Source organism: Molossus molossus, unplaced genomic scaffold, assembly GCF_014108415.1.
Source record: "Molossus molossus isolate mMolMol1 unplaced genomic scaffold, mMolMol1.p scaffold_m16_p_14, whole genome shotgun sequence".
Taxonomy (NCBI): domain Eukaryota; kingdom Metazoa; phylum Chordata; class Mammalia; order Chiroptera; family Molossidae; genus Molossus; species Molossus molossus.
This window is the reverse complement of record NW_023425349.1, coordinates 84,776,859-84,795,843: the sequence shown is the minus strand read 5'-3', so window position 1 is coordinate 84,795,843 and position 18,985 is coordinate 84,776,859. Positions and strand designations below refer to the sequence as shown.

Sequence of the window (18,985 nt, the reverse complement as noted above, 5' to 3'; positions counted from 1 at the left end):
TGTGAGAGAAAGCCGAGTCAAGAGGACCCTGAACTTTTTTTACGAGATTAGAAAGATGAAGTTGCTGAGCTGAGACTGTGGAAGGACAGGGCTTTGAGGGGACGCTCAGGAATCCCCTTTTGGACATGCTAAGTGGGAGAAGGCTTTAAACACCCACGTGGAAATGTAAAAGGGGACTGGTGGAGTTGAGGGGTGAGGCCCAGGCTGCAGATGTCACAGTGTGAGCCCTCAGCACATGGATGTCATTGAGAGCAGTGACCCCGGACCTCAGCATTAAGAGATCAAGAGAAGAGGGCACCTTAGGGAACATTTTGTGCTTTTCTGGAAACGGGTTTGTCTAGAGAGAGCTACAGCTTAGGTGGCTACTGAAAACTTGACTTCGAATCGCCTGCCTGATGATGTGGTTCCCTTCCACGCGGGACTTGGCAGGTGACGCTGGCCTGGGCCGTTGGGTTCTGTTGGGGCAGCATGAACCTGTGGTGCTTTGATGAGCCCGAGAAGGACTCTGGGTGCCTGAGACCTGCCCGAGCATCGCGGGCCTGGTCAGGTGAGGCAGAAAGCCAGGTGGGGCTCAACCCCCACTCCCCCAACCTGTTGGCAGAATGCCCTTGGGTAGCTTCTAAAACTCTCCGAGCTTAGGTTCCTTATTAGTAGAGTTGAGACAATAACAATATATGAGTCATAGGATTATTTCAAGGGGTAAATCATAATGAAAGTGAAAAGCACCAAGCTGAGTGTCTAACTATAATAATAAATTTTCAGTAAACATTAGTTATTATTGTTGTTATTTAATAGTATCTTTCTTTAAGAGTATTTTGAAAAAAAAAAGAGTATTTTGAACTTTTGGGGTAAAAATTGGTAAAAAAAAAAAGACAAAAGTTCCATTAAGTGTGAGATAAATTTAAATTTAAATTAGGCTATATTTTACTAAATCTTAAAATAAAGACTAATGCTCTTTAATTTTCATATAAATAAACTATTTACTAGCATCTGCACTTGAAAATACCCAAATGAAAGGAAATAATAGGTGCTCTGATATTTCTCTGTTACTTACTTCAGTTAAATTAAAATTCGATTTGATAACCAGCTGACAACTATTACTCTGACTGAAGAAATATTGAGATTTCCTAAGAGTTAAAGTATTAAACGCAGACATTCTCCTTCTTCGTGGGGCCGAGTCTTGTTCTGGAGGTTCTCACGGCCTTCCCGCTCCCCGCTGCTCTCACAGAACGCTGCGCTGGAGGGCAGGGGTCAGCCGTGCTCGCCTGCCCGCCCTCAGCGCACAGTGAGTACTCACGACATACTGTTTGAGGTAAACGTTACTGGAGCCCTGGCCGGTTGCTCAGTGGCTAGAGCATCGGCCCGCGGACCAATGAGTCGCGGGTTCGATTCCGGTCAAGGGCACGTACCTCGTTTGTGGTTTGTCCCCGGCCTTGGTTGGGGTCGTGTGGGAGGCAGCCAGTTGATGTGTCTCTCTTGCATCGGTGTTTCTCTCTCTCTCCCTCCCTCCCATTCTATCTGAAGATAAATAGAAAAAAATATCTTCAGATGAGGATAAAAGAAAAAAAGTTACTGGAGACTGACTGACTGATTGACCGAAGGAGGGAATGAGTGAAGCTGCCCATGGATGGAGAAGGCAGGTGCTCACATCAATCAATCAGAATACAGTGTGAGACTATTCGACTGGAAAGCTTGCTGTAGGCAGGAAGTCTGAACTGAAGGCTGAGTCCAAAGACTTCCCAGGGGCTGTGTGCACTGAGCTGGTTTTCATGAAGTCAGTTTCAGATGCTCAGATTCCACACTGACTGGAAAAGCGCTGTGACTGGGCTGGCCCATCGCTTCCCCAGCTCCCCACTCACTGCCAAAGAAAGGTGTGGACCCCTCACACATGCTGAGCCTCACCAGGGGGTCTTTTGAAGGGTGTAAAAATCTTTGGGGCAATAAAGTTACAAGTTAACATATTGGTGTGGACAGATCTCGTGTAACTGGACACCACTGACCTGCAGGGAACCTAGTGTCTTTCTTTCACAGGCTGAGTTCTCCTGAAGCAGAAGCTGAGCCAGTGTTTGGGGTACCAGATATTTATTGGAGATCAAAACCTGCCAAAGGAAAGGGGAGGACGCAGGACTGGGCAGAAGAGAAACCCAAATGCAGGCCTGACAAAGGCTTGGCCAACCCCTGGGGAGCTCTGGAGCAAGCGCTGCCCACCAGGGTGGTGCTGGCTGGGCAGGAAGGGCCGACCGGGCGGGCCGCTGACGCTGCGCTGGGCCCGAAGGAGCTGGTTGTTGGAGGCCATCTGCGGGCCTCCCTCTCTGCAGCTGGGGACCCTCCTTGGAGGGGTTCATTGTGGCGCATCTCTGTCTACCACACTTTCCCTGGGCTGTGTGCAGTTCTGCTAAGGGTGTACTGTTCAGAAAAGGGGTGTTTTGGCTTGAATTGGGGTGTTCTGAATTCAGACATTTTGTAGAGCGAGGCAGCGGGAGTGATGAGAATGTCTTTTCAACAGCCTCTCCTCTTCCATCCTCCAAATGACGTCAAAGAATATACACCCCCTGAAGAAAGATGCCACAGACAGGAAGCAAGGAGGGCACCGCTAAGCAGTAACAAAGGCCTCATTGATGAAATTCAGGGCATGGTGCTGCGCCTTTGCAACTTCTAAGGTACACAGCGGTCCACCCATCTCGCCAGAATCAGACTCAGAGGTGCGGTGGTTAGGTAGGGATACCTCTTCACACTCTGGCTTGAAACCTCAACCAGTTTTTTCCTAAAGAAAACGAAATCTGGTGTGGCTGCTTGGCTTGACAGTGTGTACTGTTGCCAAACAGGTCTCATGGCAGACATCTCCATGAACCAAATGAACTACATCTGAAAACCCAACCTTTTGATGGACTTTCAGAAAGCATTTGGTGAGATAAAATAGTTTTATTAGAAGCTGTTTTGGCTGGTGGTGGGGGTGGGGTGGGGATGAGAAATGACTGCCAATGGGCATGGGTTTTCTTTTTTGGGGTGATGAAAATGTTCTGGAATTAGATAGTGGCGATGGTTGCATAATTTTGTAGAAATACTAAAAAACCACTAAATTGCACACTTTAAAGGGTGAGTTTTATGATATGTAAATATTTCAATTTAAAAAGCAAAAAAATTGTATTGGCAAAGTTGTATTAAAATAACAAGTATTTTAATTTTCCCAACCATTTCAGTTTAAACAAGGGGCCTCTAAGTAAATGAGTAGCAGGTATAATTAACAGTCATCCGAGAAGTTTGGGTATAGTCTTTTTGGTATATTTCCCAGAGTTAGGAAAGTGAATGACTAATGACTGGGTAATAAATACGTTTTGGGGTCTCATGGTTTCTAATTATTTTCTTTCAACAAAATTGAAGGAGAACTGAACTGACATGTCAGCTGATAGGCTGTTACTAATTTTTGGTAAAATATTGTTATATATAATTTTAAGCATCATAAAACTCCTTTTATTCACTCTTGTTTGGGGGAAAACAAAGTTTTTCAGAGTTTTCTCTTTAAAAATGTAAACTAAGAAGAGAACTGATTCTAAATTCTCTCTCATTCTAGCAACAAATAATTTTCATACATGGATATACCAGTTAATTGAAAAAGTGCCGTTTCAATTCTTTTATTTTATCCTCACCCGAGGACATTTTTCCATTTTTTGTTCAGATAGAGTGGGAGGTAGAGAGAGAGAAAGAGAGAGAGAGAGAGAGAGAGAGAGGGAGAGAAACATCGATGTGAAAGGGACACATCGAGTGGTTGCCATCCGCACGACCAACCAGGGCCGGTGACAAACTGCAGCCGAGGTACATGCCCTTAGCGGGAACCGAACCCTGGTCTCTCTGGACCGCAGGCTGATACTCTAAGCACTGCGCAAAACCAGCCAGGGCCCGTTTCAATTCTTTAAGAGGTAAATTTTAAGTAAAAGTTACCCTTATGTTTAATGATTGTGAAAATTTATAATATATTTATGTTATCTTTTTTTTTTTTGTATGTGCCCCTAGTGGGAACTGAACCCGGGACTCTCTGGTCCGCAGGCCGACGCTCCAACCGCTGAGCCAAACCAGCCAGGGCTATTTATGTTATCTTGATTAATTGTATTCTGATGATTATTTAAATTATAACTTGTCTAGAAGAAGCTGCTTAAAACTTACAGACTTACAGTGATAATAAAAGTAACATTTCAATGTATTTACATTATTTTTTTTTTTGTTGCAAGAAAGAATTGATATGATAATCATTAATGAAAAAAATTTTAAATATAAAAGTATATACCATTGCTAAAAAATACAAAGAGTAAATAAAATGGAAATATGAGTTCAAGGAGAAAATGAAATAAGTTGATAAAGAAGACTTTTCATATATATATTTGTTGTTGTTGATCCTCCTCTGAGGATATTATTTCCATTGATTCTTAGAGAGAGTGAAAGGGAGGAAGGGAGGGAGGGAGAGAGAGAGAGAGAGAGAGAGAGAGAGAGAGAGAGAGAGAGAAACATCAACGTGAGAGAGATGCATCAATTTGTTGCCTCCCACACATGCCCCAACTGGGGCCGGTGATCGAAACCCCAACCCAGGTATGATGTGCCCTTGACAGGGAATCGAACCTGAGACCCTTTGGTTCACAGGCTTATGCTCTAACCACTGCTCAGGGCAAGACTTTTCATACATTTTAAAAGTTGTTTATGGTTGGTATAGAATTACTCCAATACTTAGATTCCATGGTCAACATTTAAAAGAGTGATGTAATAGCTTTATTTGAAAATGCTAATATTTACAATAAGTACTAAGGAAATGACATCCTCTGCAACTATTTAAGCTTATAATAAAAGATTTTTTTATGTCATCTTAAAACCGTGTGAGAGGCATATGGATCTGCAAACCGGTTTTAGGGAGCGCACGAGTCAAAACCTTTGGAGACCACTGCTCTCGCGAGCTAGAGAAGGGGTGGCTGGGTCTGCTCGGATGGCTGGAGCCTGACAGACGAGGTGATGTGTGACCTGGACCTTGACAGATGGGGCAAGGTGTCTGCCAGGCAGAGGAGGGCCCTTGGCAGCTGCCAGCCTAGGAGGCTGATGTTTCAGGGGCACAGTGCCAGCTGCTGGCATGCTCCCTGCTTTGCCCATTGTCATAACCTTGTGCTTCATGGATGTGGCAACTAATACCTTGGCCATGTTATGGAGACCGGAGTGGGAGAAGCAGTCAAGTGATGGGTCAGTAAGTTAGCCTCCAGGTGACCTGGCCATTAGCTGACTCCCTGGCAGATGTGCTAAGGATGAGTCTGCTTTCTCCGCCTGTTGGCCACATTGCAGCTCCTTGGTCATTGTTCCGCAGGACCCTGATTCAGCTCAAGCTCCACTCGCTGCCCTTTCCCAAGTGCAGTCTCAGCGCCGTGTGCCCCGAGGACGGTCCGCTCCTCCCCAGCCTCCCAGGGGCCAGGCTGGCATTGTTCATCCCTGTGATCGGTGGGGTCGACACGATGAGAGCAGCTTTGGAAACCAACAAGAATCAGCTCACAAGGAGTAGAAGCAGTCTTTGGCTTTTGCTGTCTTAGTGGGAAGAAAAATCTCTGGCAAAGTTGGGGGGGTGGGGACGGGTCTTGGGTTGGAGGGTTTCCAGTGAACTTGAAAAGAAACTCAGGCTTTTATACCCTCTGAGCTGAGTTCAGAAGTTTGTAGATGTCTTTGGGGAAAGAAAATTTGTGGCTGCAGACCTCAAAACGGTGTTTGTGTTGCATGCAGAGCCACAAGGCAGGTATGATATTCTAAGGAATTTTCACACTTCTTGAAAATGTGACAAGGAGAGGCTTTCCTGGGGGAGGGGGCAGCTCTGGGCAGGGTCCACCCAGGGAAGAAGCTCAGAGGCCCTTGCCACCCCCTCCTCTTGGATTCTGCTTTTACGCATATTTACTTTACAGTGTGTGCACAGATGTGTGGGTTTCGGGGAGGGACCCGAGAGGAGGGAAGCGAAGGTGGCTGTGCAGAATGTTTTGAGTCGCAGCCATCGGGACCCAGAGGAAAGGAGTTTGCTTTTTCGAGCTCACCCAGACGGCTGTGCGTGCAGCTTGTTAGCTCTGGCGCTGGCCCCGGCCTGTGCGCACACCACGGGCCTCTCCCCCAGGACGTGTGTCGCCTGTCGTGCCTTACAGAGTAATTGGCCCCTTCCAAGGAGCTGTAGCTGCTTCTTTCTGGTCTCTGTTGTTCTCCAGGGAGCCCTGGGAATGGCGATGGGGGTCAAGTTATTTGGTTCTGTCCCTTAATGTCCATTTGTTCGTTTCCCAGTGGGCCCAACCTAGCGGCTAAGAGGGACTTGCCTTGTCTTCAGAAGACCTTGACATCATCCACCCTGTGTTTGCCAGGTCCCTCCAGGCCATCGAGGCCCCTATCCTCCGGCCACTTCCTCCAGCCCCACATCCCCTCAGTCACTCATTCGTCCTTTCTGAGTTCCATTTTCATTTCCCTTTGGGATGAATGCGTTTTCTTTCTGTTCTTTTCATTCCAACTGCCCGGCTACGGTGGTGTGTAGGGCGACACACGTGCACACCGAGTTAAGTCAGCGTGGACCAGCGCCAGGTGCCAGGCTCCGCAACCAACAAATCACACCCTCTGCACGGCCACGACGGCCCTGCTGAGACTCGCGGCTATAAATCGAGCCCTGACAAGTCGCCTGGAAACTTCCTTTGCTGCCGGCAGCTCCACGCCCATGCATTTCCTCTTTCCTGTGAACCCGGGTTCCCGGCTCCGGCTCAAGACAGAAGGGCAGTTATACCGACACCTACTGCACACAGGCACCGTATTTTCAGGAAGATATTTTCACACTTGAACATTTTCACCGTGGGTCCCTCCCTGTCCCCCTTCCCTGCCGAACCCCCTCCCTTACCCCTTCAACAAGTCAACCTAAAGGCCTGCCCTACAGCGACACGTCCCACCCCAGCCGTGTGCTTTAAGAAAACTTCCAGGGGTCCTTGGGGGCTCCCCAAAGGCACCCTATGAATTCTCCTGTCAGCAGGGGAAGGTCATGGAGAAACGTGCTTGGGGTCAGGAGATAGGCCCTGAAACGGAGTCCCCCGGTGCGTGGCAGGCTTTCCGCTTGGCGGTGACCTCGGACTCTCCTCCCTGCCGGCTGGCCCTCACTGGGGTGGAGACGCATCGCTCCCCGGAGCACATGTGCACACAGGCACCGTGGAGTTTCCAGTGCGGGGTGTCTGACGGGATGGCGCGCTCTTCATGGTCAGGACGAGGCACCCTTTTCTGCCTGGATGTCGATCTGTCTCCAGAAGACTTGGGTTACAATCAGATATATTAACTTCGGGAGGAGGTGCAGTGGACATTTGTTGATTTTGCTGCTCCCCATTCATGTTAATAGCACCCCATTTCCTTTCCAGGAAATGACCTCATCCCCATTCTGTGCATTCCAGGGAATTAGCTCACCCGTTTAGTAGGCTGTCAATCAAGACTCCCCACTCTCCCCAGCCGGGCAGTGGTTTGTTGTCCAAGCTGAGCCAACTGGATTCTCTGTCTTCGGTATCGAAGCTGGAGCAGCATCACAAGGTGGAGCTGACACATGCCGGCATGGTCTCCAACCCCACAGCCGTGGTTCCTGCCTCGAAGACCCCCAGAGAGGCCCCGGTTCCTGTTCATTCTGGCCCAGGCAGTGGTGGCCCCAGCAAGACTGAAGTTAATGTTTCCTACCAGCCTGGTGCTAAATTAGCAGGAAATAGAGTTCTTACCTACTTGGACTGGTGAACGGAGGGGGACAAACCACGGGGTGTCTAGCATCATGCTGAGAATAACAAATTAATCTTGCAAATACTGATGGATGGTTGGAGAGTGTGAACTCTTTCCAAATAATGGAACACTGGGCCCCAGCACGGCCACACAGACGTCGTGTGTATTCGTGTCAAATGAAGATGGACACGCACTGCTTCTTTCTGCCCTTCTTCTCCTTCCTTTTCCCTTTTCTCTTTTTTCTTTCTTTCTTCTAGTCAGCAAAGATGGACCTCTTTCTTTTAAAAAATTTTTTTTTCTTAATTGATTTAGAGAAACAGGAAGGGAGAGGGAGAGGGAAAAACATCAACGAGAGAGAACACCGATTGGCCGCGTCCTGCATGCCCCTCACTGGGGATCAGGCCCACAACCTGGGCATGTGCCCTGCCCAGGAATCGAACCAGCGACCTCTTGGTGTGTGGGTCGTCGCTCAACCATTGAGCCACACTTGCCAGGAAAAGATGAACCCCTTTCAATGGAAGCCAATTCAGTCTGTTGCTGTATCCATTTAATGGGAGTTGAGGGCCTCTCTTTACATCTGGATGAGCCGGGTCCCGCCTCCAAAATCGTAGTCTGAGCAACCACATTTGTCATTCTGGAGTATTCTCAGAAATCACAGCAGTTGCTAAAACTTCCCAAGGCAGTTGAACACAATATACTGCAGGACCAAAGTCCTAGCTCCTCTCATTCCTCTCCTGGGGCAGAGGGAAGGTTTTCTTACATCAAGCGTGAGTCTCTCTTTGTTCCACTTGGTCTGTGAACACACACTTATTCTTTTAAAACAACTTTTCATTGCCGAAGCTCACAGGCAACCCTGATGGAAACTATACGTTCCTCGGCAGAATGGCTCGAGGTTTACTTGTTCAAGTTCCAATGAGGAGAAGAACCTGTGGCGACCAGGTGAGCTTTTCAGTGGAGGGAGCACATTCTGGATGGGTTCCAGAGACCAGGAAACCTGGGTCACACCATCACAGAGAAAAGGTGGACATTGTCTCAGGACCTGAGAACAACAGTTATAGTGGGTATTTTTCCCATGGGGGGTGGACTAGCAAGAGCTCCCCCTTCCTGGAGCTCAGCCTACTGGCGACTGGAAGGTCTATGAGTCTATTTTTACTAGCTTTCTAATTTCTCTTTTATTAGTCATAATAATTAATGCTGGCTGCTGTCCAAATTTCAGTGACTTAATACAACTTTATTTCACATGTCAACTATATCTCAATAAAACTGCAAAAACAAGCAACCAAAAAAATTGCAAGTTTCTTTCCCATTCATGCCAAGTTCACGGAGTTAGGTGGTTGTCATGGCAGCTCTCCTCCAGGCAGGGACTCAAGGGTCATTGCGTGTGTCTTTACCATCTTAGCCAAATGCCTCTAGTCATGTGGACAGAGGACAGAGGGTAAAAGGAGCACCAGATACTTAACCACTTCAACACAAAGTGCTATTCCATTGGCCAAAACTAGTCACGTGGTCACCTTACTGCAAAGAGATCTGGGAAATATTGGGACAGAGTGGATGTTGGTGAGCGCTAATGTACTCTGCAATGCCTTAAGTTCTGCAATAAATGTCCCTCTCAACTCCTGGTGAAACTTTTCCCAGCAAAAAGTTTCTCAGGAATGGATTAAAACAGACTCAGTACTGAGGTAAATGAGTGACACGTTCTTTTCCCCAGGAATATGGTATTTTAGGCAGGCTAAATTTCTTAACCTAAAATACGTAAGTCTTTTGCTAGCTTCAGCTGGGTAACTTTAGAGTTTTCCTAATTTCCAGATCCCTAAAATTGGGTGAGTGGAGGTAAGGGTGTCCTTGCTGATGGTTCAGCACCGCACAAGTCCCCAGGCTCAGCCCGTGCTTGAGTAGCCATCACTCTTAGAAGAAACAAACACGAGGAATGTTCACTGGGGATACCTCATGTTAAATGAGGAAAAACTGTTAGGCCTTGGTTCCTTTTGGTCTAGTGCTTGTCTCATTTGCCTCTTAATTTTCTAGTCAGACTATGCTTGGGGCTTTTCAGTTCACAAACAATGGGAGTAATTTCCATTGGGTGTTTCTGTCATCTGGTAGGTCACCCTGGAACATTATTCTTTGTGCTCTGATTTAGAACAGAAACAAGCTAAAGAAAGAAGAGGGAAAAAAATCTTGACTCACAATTGTAATGTGAATCAGTAACAAAGCTCCAAGTTCAGTGTGTGGGAAAAAATACTCTCTGTCCATCCATCTCCTGGTTCTAATTTCCAAGTACCAAGTAAGAGCTTGAGAGAATAAGGAAATAACAAAATTGTGGGGAACTTGAGAGACATAATCAAAGAAGGTTGAACTCGGGATGAAATCATCAGGCCAAGGCTGCAGATGGACGGCCTGGGGGCCAGCTCTAGTCCCTTTATGTATTTTGATTGGCTTCTGGCTGGTTGGTTCATACAGTGTTGAGTAATCTGAATGAGTAGCCAATATTTAAATACTTGGAGATTTTACATTAAAAAGCCAGATTTCTGCCTTCGCTTAAAAAAAAAATCAGAATTTAGGACAGCATTAAGCACATATTCCTGCAAAGCAATAATTGGCCTGAAGTAGGCAGTGGCTGTCTCCTTCAGATAGGACAGTTGTCCCCTTTCAGTTGATTGTGGTGCTACCCAGGTGTCATTCCTCCTTACCTAGGGCCTGCTTCTTCCTGGAGAGGCATTCATTCTCCCCCGCTGCCTGGGCTCTGTAGGTATTTGAGTTCACCTGCCCAGATCAAATGAGTTTCTGTGCTTTAAAAGTTGCTGAAAGGCATTTAAGACAAAGAAGGACTGAGGTGACAAATATTTCAATACAAAGAAAGAAAAGGAGGACTAAGGACCTAAAGGCAATGAGAAAAAACCCCAGGAAGCTCACCTGTTTACCAGAATTAGTGCTTCTCCGTAGTCACATATCAGGATGACCAAATGGACTCTGTCTCCATTATGACCGAAGCTCAAAGGCCCAGGATGGAGGTCCCAGTAAGTTCCGGTCCCACTGTGTTGTAACCATGGGGTGGGAGGGTCTGGGCCAGATCTGCAAAGAGGGCAGAAAATCAAGTGATAGGAGGGAGCATGGAGATGTGAGTGTTGATAACTTTTTTTGAGGAGATTTACCAGCCAGGGAGCAGAGAGATTGGGCAATAGTTGGAAAGGGTGAGATCAAAGGTTGTTTGTTTGTTTTTAAGCTGAGCGATAGCCCAGCATTTGTTTATTGATTAGAATGATTCGATAAAAACAAGACACTGATGATGCTGTGAAGAGGGCATCGGGTTAGTGGGAGGGAATGGGACTGGGCGGTAAGGCAGAAGCACAGGAGATCCAGACACTGAAAAAGGAGAAAAGGCAGAAAATGAGGACTGGATGCAGTGAGGTTGGTAGATTTAGAGGTTTAAGTGTGGAATGTGCTTTGATAATTATAGCCCCAGTTGTTTTCTTTTTAACTCTTGGCAATAAGCTTACTGAAATATGATTAAATTCACTTTATTGGGTCTTACTCTCACAAAAGGTTGTGTAAGCTGTGCACCGCACAAAGGCATCTGGCCACGGGGTGAAATGGGACAGAGATCCAGGGCATGGTCTCTGCTGCTAGCAGCCTGCCTGGTGTGGGGCGAATCTCCGGAAATCAGACATCGTTGTCCCCCTTTTAGTTTGCACCATGCACCTTATGGGCTAGGAGAGACCATCCTCATTTTGTTCTCTAGTTGTCCTATTGGAGTTGATCCTGTCTGAGAAATGGGAGTGTGAGATCCCTGCAAGAGGAGTCTGTCTCATGTCTACCACCAATAGCTCCTGGACCAGTGTGTAAGGTTTTCTTTAGTATGGGCCATGGAACACTTCTAAAATATATAAATAGAGGTTACGTAAAAATAAATCCATGCACAAAAATTTAAAAATAGGGAAGACTCTGCACAGTGAAGACAGCTGGTCAGCACCACAAAGTGGCATTGAGGAAAGTGGCATGCACACTCCAATGCTGCATAATTGGGCGGGCATGTGTCCACTCGCACTGGGGAAGGAGGTGTTCAGTCCACCGTGGGTGTCTTGGTGAGGCTTCTGCTTGGAGCCTCAAGGTCTGTTGTGATGCCTCAGCGCACTTAGGCCCACAGAGAAGAGATCTTCCACTGGCTAACCAGAGGACTCCAAAAAGGTCTGTGTTGTTTCCAAGAGGGAGGTTTAGGCCCTGGAGCAATCTGACTCAGTATTTTCCTTTACCAGTAAGACGGTACCTGTAGGATGTCCTCCATCATTCTCTTTTCTTACCAATTATCAAGAGGTCTTCCATTGCATTTTTGTAGGTTTTAAACGCCTCCCCGATTTCCCTCAAAGCAGTCCTAACCCTTTTCATTTGTATTCTTTTCTCCAACAAAGAGCTCAACTGAAAAACAGTAGACTGTCTATCATTTGGACGGTGTGGTGGTGAAAACCATGGGGACATGTGTGAGGCTGACTTGACTTCTACTTCTTAGTTGCATGGCCTTGGACAGGTAACCAAACCTCTCTGACCCTCAGTATCATTATTGAAAAAAATGGAGAAGATACCAGAATTGTTGTAAAGATAAATGAAGTATATATGCAAAAAGTACTTAGTGGTTGGCTCAGAAAACGGAGGTGGGATCATTGTCATTAGCAATCCATGCCGAAGACAGACTTGGATTATGTTTAGTACCTAAGGCGTTCCTGAGTATAACTGCAGTCCAGGGATGTTCTAGGGGTGAGCTTTGCTTTGTGCACCCTTGCCTACCATTCATACTCAGAACGTTGTTAGATACAGGAGGGTTAATCAAGGGCCTCCGTTTGAACGCCTGTGGTGCACCCTGCTTCCTGGAGTCAAGAGGGCAGTCAGAGTTTCTAGACACAGGCAGCTTTGTCTTGGTTGGAGACCAGTGGACAGCCTCATTCTGGTCATTTTTATAATTCCTCTTAGTCTTGGTTCTCCGCTCAGGGCGGCCGGCCTCAGTGAGAGGGCCCCCCAGGAAGCAAAGGCACTTGCCTTTGGAGGAGCTGCATTCTCTCTGTAGGCCTTTGAACTTGCCCAGAGCATTGCTCTGGCCTGTAGATCTTATCTGAAATGTTTTCTTCAAGAGGCCCGTTCCCTCTCCCGCAGCAGTAGTGTGACACGTGACACGGGCCACTCTCTCATCTGGTTCCCAGCAGCTGGAAATGTGCATGTTTGCCTCCCGGCCAGCACACACACAGACCGAGCCTGCCCCCCACATGTTCTTGGAGAACTGGCACTCAGATCCCTTTTCTTGACGCTTTGTTAACACACACTTCAAATGAGTGGGCAGGGCTTGATCTTAATCAAATGTCTCATTAATATTTGCCCTTGGCTCAACTCCAATTCCTGAGTGCTGTATGTGAGAGAATTTGCATAACATGCATGGATACTCACACATATGGCCATACCACCCACCATCATAACATGCAGGTCCCAAGTGTACGATGAGCCTATTTTTTTTTTTTTAAGCAGAGATGGTTTAAATAAATGAATAGAATAAATAATTCCTCTCCCAGCAGTACATGCTCAAGGTCATTCAACAAAAAAGAAATGGGATAAAAGTTCCTAGATTCAAAGTTAAATCCAATGCAAACTCTATTCCCAAACTAATCTTTCTTTCTTTCTTTCTTTCTTTCTTTCTTTCTTTCTTTCTTTCTTTCTTTCTTTCTTTCTTTCTTTCTTTCTTCCTTCCTTCCTCTTCCTTCCTTCCTTCCTTCCTTCCTTCCTTCCTTCCTTCTTTCTTCTTTCTTTCTTTCTTTCTTTCTTTCTTTCTTCTTCTTTCTTTCTTTCTTTCTTTCTTCTTTCTTTCTTCTCTCATGAGAGTAGATGCAATTGACAAGTGTGTGCTTGGGAAGTACCTGGATATTTGGACCCAGACTCCAGGTAGAGTTCTTCCGGTCCATGAAGGGATGCGGCTGTTCACTGCAGGGATCTTATGGAGACGTGGTTTGACATTAATGGAAGCTCCAGAGCTGGCAGCTGGGTTTGCTCACAGTGATGCTCAGGACAGCCTGCATCCATTCACTGGGGGGGGGGGGGGGGGGTGTGTGTGGCTAGTCAAAACACTGATTCCTGGGCCTCATTCCAGACCTCACAAATCAGAAGGTGCAGAACCTAGGAATTTTCATTTTTACAACACTACCAGGAGATTTTAAACTACACCCAAGCTTCAGAACCATTGATCAAAGGTTCTTAACTAGAGGAGTACATCAGAATCACCTTCAAAACTCTTTAAAAAATGCAGAGGCAAATAAAAATGTCTCAACGGCTTCTAGTCAAGGTGGTGGCATAGGTAACCCTGGTGCTCACCTCCTCCCAGAACCACATCAAAACTACAACTAAACTACAGAACAACCATCATTTAGAACTCCCTGAAATCTGGCTGAATTGAAGTCCTAAGGAATTAAAGAGGAAACCACATGGAGACTGGTAGGAGGGGTGGACAAGCGGAGTGGGCTGGCTCACACCCATGTGTGGCGAATAAATGTCGAGGGGGATATCTCAGCTGCAAAGGTCCCCCCAGAGGAACAAAGAGCTGCAGACCCACACCAGGCCCCACAGCCCAAGTTCCAGAGCCAGGAAGAGAAGTCCCTATAACTACTTCTGGCTGTGAAAACCAGCGGGGATGGTGGCTGGGTGACATGGAGGGCTCCGGAGTCCCAGGCATTCCTCTTAAAGGGCCCACTCATGGACTTACACAGACTCATGCCCTCTGAGCGCCAGCTCCGGGGCAGCAGCTTGAAATGAACTAGGGACATATGGGGAGGAACTGAATTGCTGGCACCAGGGCAAGTGTTGGAGGGGCAACTTTCTGTGAGACAAAAGTGCTGGCAGAGGCCATTGTTCCTTTTTTTTGTACCATGTCTGAGTCTCCATCAGACTGGCTCACACTGTTCACCTTACCTTGGTGATTCCATGAGGCTCCACCCTACCCAACTTTCGGACCCACCCAAGCTGTTTCCAGTGGCTTTCCCCTACAAATAGCCTCTCATGACTCATGCTTTGGATTTTCCTGAAATCTCTCAAATAAACAGCATCTGGCCTCTGTATACCTCGTACCTCTTCCTAAGTGTCCCCAGGCCCAGCTCCAGTGGCAGCTGGCTCTGGTTCACAGCCTGACCTCTCCTGGGCACCTCCAAGCCCAGCACAAGTAGCAGCCATCTGCAGACTGCTCTGTAGTTCTTGCCTGGCGGTCCCAGGCAGGGCACAGGTGGTGGCTGACTTTGCAGCTCCTGGGAGGCCCCGGGGCAAGTGCACTTGCAGACCACACCTCCAAGAGCAGCACCCAGGGGTCAATCCCTCCCAGTGACCCCCAACAACAATCAAGGCTCAACTACAACAGGAGAGTGCACACAGCCCACACAGGGGTGTACCTGGACCACCCAGCTCAGGGGACTGGGGAGGCGGCACCACTGGGCCCTGTAGGACATCTACACAGGCCACTCTCCCAAGTCTGGAGATGGGAGCTCCACCTGATACATAGAAACAAACACAGGGAAGCAGCCAGAACATGGAGACAAAGAAACAGGTTCCAAGTGAAAGAACAGGAGAAATCTCTAGAAAAAGAACTAAATGAAATGGAGGCAAGCAAACTACCAGAGACAGAGTTCAAAACAATGGTCATAAGGATGCTCATAGAACTAAGTGAGAACTTGAACAGCTTGAGAAAGGACAGAAACCATTTTTTAAAAAGTCAGAAAGAAAGGCTACACTAACTGAAACAGAGAATACTTCACAGGGAAGCAACAGTAGGGTGGATGAAGATGAGAATCAAATCAGCAATTTGGAACATAAGGAATAAAAACACCCAATTAAAGCAGCAAAAAGAGGCGGGAGGGTGAGCAGCCGCGCCGGTCAACGCCAGTGCTGCCCCGGGCAGCCTCTCCCAGAAAAGTCATCTTCTCCCGAACCTTTAAAATCCGGGCCCCCCGAGGCACCTCACGGGATTAGGACTGACTGTGTCATCTGCCCTTTTCCTTCTAGCCCACATCCCGTTTGCCACCATGGGGATGGACCCAGGAGACGAGGAGGGGGAGCGAGTGGTGCCTGACATTCTGCCTACTAGCTGCAGTCACTTGCTAGCAGACTTCCAGCAAGATCGGAACTGAGCGCTGCTCAACCTCCGCCCTTCTCCTGGTGGCGCCTGATGGGCGCGCAACAGCCCGAGGTACACGCAGTCCGAGGTCGCCAGGAGGCGGATGAAGATCAAACAGTGGCTGTCAATAGCATTCCGAGGGGTCTGAGGTATAGACAAGACCAACGGTGCCCCAGAATAGATAGGCCTGGATGAGAGTGGTGGTGGCGGCGGAGGACGCCTGGCAGAGGCCCCACCGGTGCGGCGGGTGCTGCCCGGGGCGGGGGTGGGGGACCTTTATCTGGGCAGGGTCTACCCAGCTCTGTGCTAGAGATTGTACACAAGGACCTGAAGATGGGTCTGACTTGAAAATGGGGTCTGATGGGGAAAGTGACCAGGCTTCAGCCATGTCCTCCGTTGAGGTGCATTCACCATGAGGGTGCGCATGTGTAACCATCCTCCTCCTAAGCTCTCCACTGAGGACACCAACAAGCGCCTCTCACTACCAGCTGACTTCTGGCTGCCGGAGGGCTACCTTGAGAAGCTAACCCTCAATAGCCCCATCTTTGACAAGCCCCTCAGCCGCCACCTCTGCTGTGTCAGCCAGTCCCAGCTCATAGAAAATGCAGTTTTGGGAAACTGGAGACCTATATCAAGCTGGACAAACTGGGCGAGGGTACCTCCGCCACGGTTTGCAAAGGCAAAGGCAAGCTCACAGACAACCTTGTGACACTCAAGGAGATCAGACTGGAACATGAAGAGGGGGCATCTTTGCACAGCCATCCGAGAAGGGTCCCTGTTCAAGGACCTCAAACATGCCAACATGGATCGTCATGCTACATGACGTTATCCACACGGAGAAGTCCCTCACCCTTGTCTTTGAGTACCCAGACAAGGACCTGAAGTAGTACCTGGATGACTGTGAGAACGTCATCAACATGCACCATGTGAAACTGTCCCTGTTCCAGCTGCTTCGTGGCCTGGCCTACTGCCACCGGCAGAAGGTGCTACACTGAGACCTCAAGCCCCATCATCCTCATCAGTGAGAGAGGAGAGCTCAAGCTGGCTGATTTTGGTCTGGCCCAGGCCAAGTCAATAACAATGAAGACCGACTCCAATGAGGTAGTGATGCTGTGGTACCAACCCCTGCCCCAACATTCTGCTTCGGTCCAGAGACTCCTCCACCCATATTGACATGCGGGGTGTAGGCTGCATTTTCTAAGAGCTGGCCACAGGCCGGCCCCTCTTCTCGAGCTCCACAATGAAGGAGCAGCTGCACTTCATCTTCTGAAGCTTGGGAAGATGGCCTGAGGACACATGGCAGGGCATCCTGTCCAGCGAAGCGTTCAAGACACAGAACTACCCCAAGTACCATACGGAGGCCCTTTTGAGCCATGCACCCTGACTTGATAGAGATGGGGCTGATCTCCTCACCGAGCTGCTGCAGTTTGAAGGTCACACTCAGGTCTCTGCGCCATGAAACACCCATTTTTCCTCAGTCTGGGGGAGCGAATCCATAAACTTCCTGACACTACTTCCATATTCACACTAAAGGAGACCCAACTACAAACGGAGGCCAGCCTTTGCTCTTCATCGATGCCTGACTCAGGCGGGCCAACTTTCCATGTGGTGGACACTGAGTTCTAAGCCACAGACCCAGGTCCCAGCAGGCAGCAGCTGGAGGGATGCCGCACCCCTCATAGGGCAGTCCCCAACTGCATCCTCCCTGCTGCTGCCTGCCTACCTGTCTGTTCATGTTTGCCTGCCACATGTTCCCTGCTGCCTGTCCAAACATCCGCTGGCCTGGCTGCTGGGTGCTGACAAAGCTCTCACCACGTCTTCAAAAAATTATAAATTAATAAAATAAAACAGCAAAAAAGAAAAGGAACCACCCCACCCTTGAATGAAGAGAGTATAAGGAGCCTCTGGGACGACTTCAAGCATACTAACATTTGCATTGTGAGGGTGCTGGAAGGAGAAGAGAGAGAGAAAGAAATTGAAAACCTATTTGAAAAAATAATGACAGAAAAATTCTCTAACCGGGTGAAGAAAATAGGCATATAAGTGCAGGAAGCGCAGAGAGTCCCAAACAAGATGAATCCAAAAAGGCCCATGTCAAGACACATCATAATTAAAATGCCAAAGGTTAAAGACAAAGAGAGAATCTGAAAAGCAGCAAGAGAAAAACAATTAATTACCTACAAGGGAGCTCCCATAAGACTGTTAGCTGATTTCTCAACAGAAATTTTGAAGGTCAGAAGGGACTGGCAAGAAATATTTAAAGTGATGGAAAGCAACAACCTACAACCAAGAGCTCTCTACCCAGGAAAGCTATCATTTAGAATAAAAAGACAGATAGTTTCCCAGAAAAGAAAAAGCTGAAGGAGTTCACCACCAAATTAGTAATATATGAAATGTTAGAGTCTTCTTTAAGAAGAAGAAAAAAATGATAAAAAATTTGAAAAATAAAATGGCAATGAATACATATCCAAAAACAAAATGAATGAACAAGCAGAATAGAATCAGACTCATAGATTCAGAGAACATTTTGACGGTTGCCAGATGGAAGGGGGGTTGTGAGAATAGGTGAGAAAGGTGAAGGGATTAAGAAGTAGAAATTGGTTGTTACAGAATAGTCATGGGTAGATAAAGTACAGCATAGGAAATTTAGTCAATAATATTCTAAAAACTATGTATGGTGTCAGATGAGTGTAAGATTTATTGGCACGATCACTTAGTAAGTTATATAATGTCTAATCACTGGGGTATATACCTGAAAGTAATATGATATTGTATGTCAGCTGTAAATGAAAAATTAAAACTGATTTAACACAAAGAAAAGAAATGTCTCTGGTCTCTACTTTGTTGATGCTGATTCAATACATTTAGGGGTGAATTCCAAACATCTATATTTGGAAAAATTCCACAGTAATTCTAATTAAGGAGCACTCAAATGGATCCCAATGTTTCCCTAATTTTGGTTGGTGTGCATGAGAATTAATGGGGGCAGGGCAAGGGTTGTGGTCCTTTCAAAAGGTAGAGTTTGGGGCGGGGGGGGGGGCGCATCTGTACTTCAATAGCCTTCTCCCGTGTTCTTGTGGCTGGTTCTTGAATACAGGGACCCACTGAAGCACTCGGGGACTCTCT

General features: G+C 47.3%; 1 pseudogene; it reads left to right on the top strand.

The window, feature by feature from the left end:
• The first annotated feature begins 468 nt into the window (after nucleotides 1–468).
• Nucleotides 469–17,485, top strand: LOC118629358 (annotated as a pseudogene).
• Nucleotides 17,486–18,985: the final 1,500 nt, after the last annotated feature.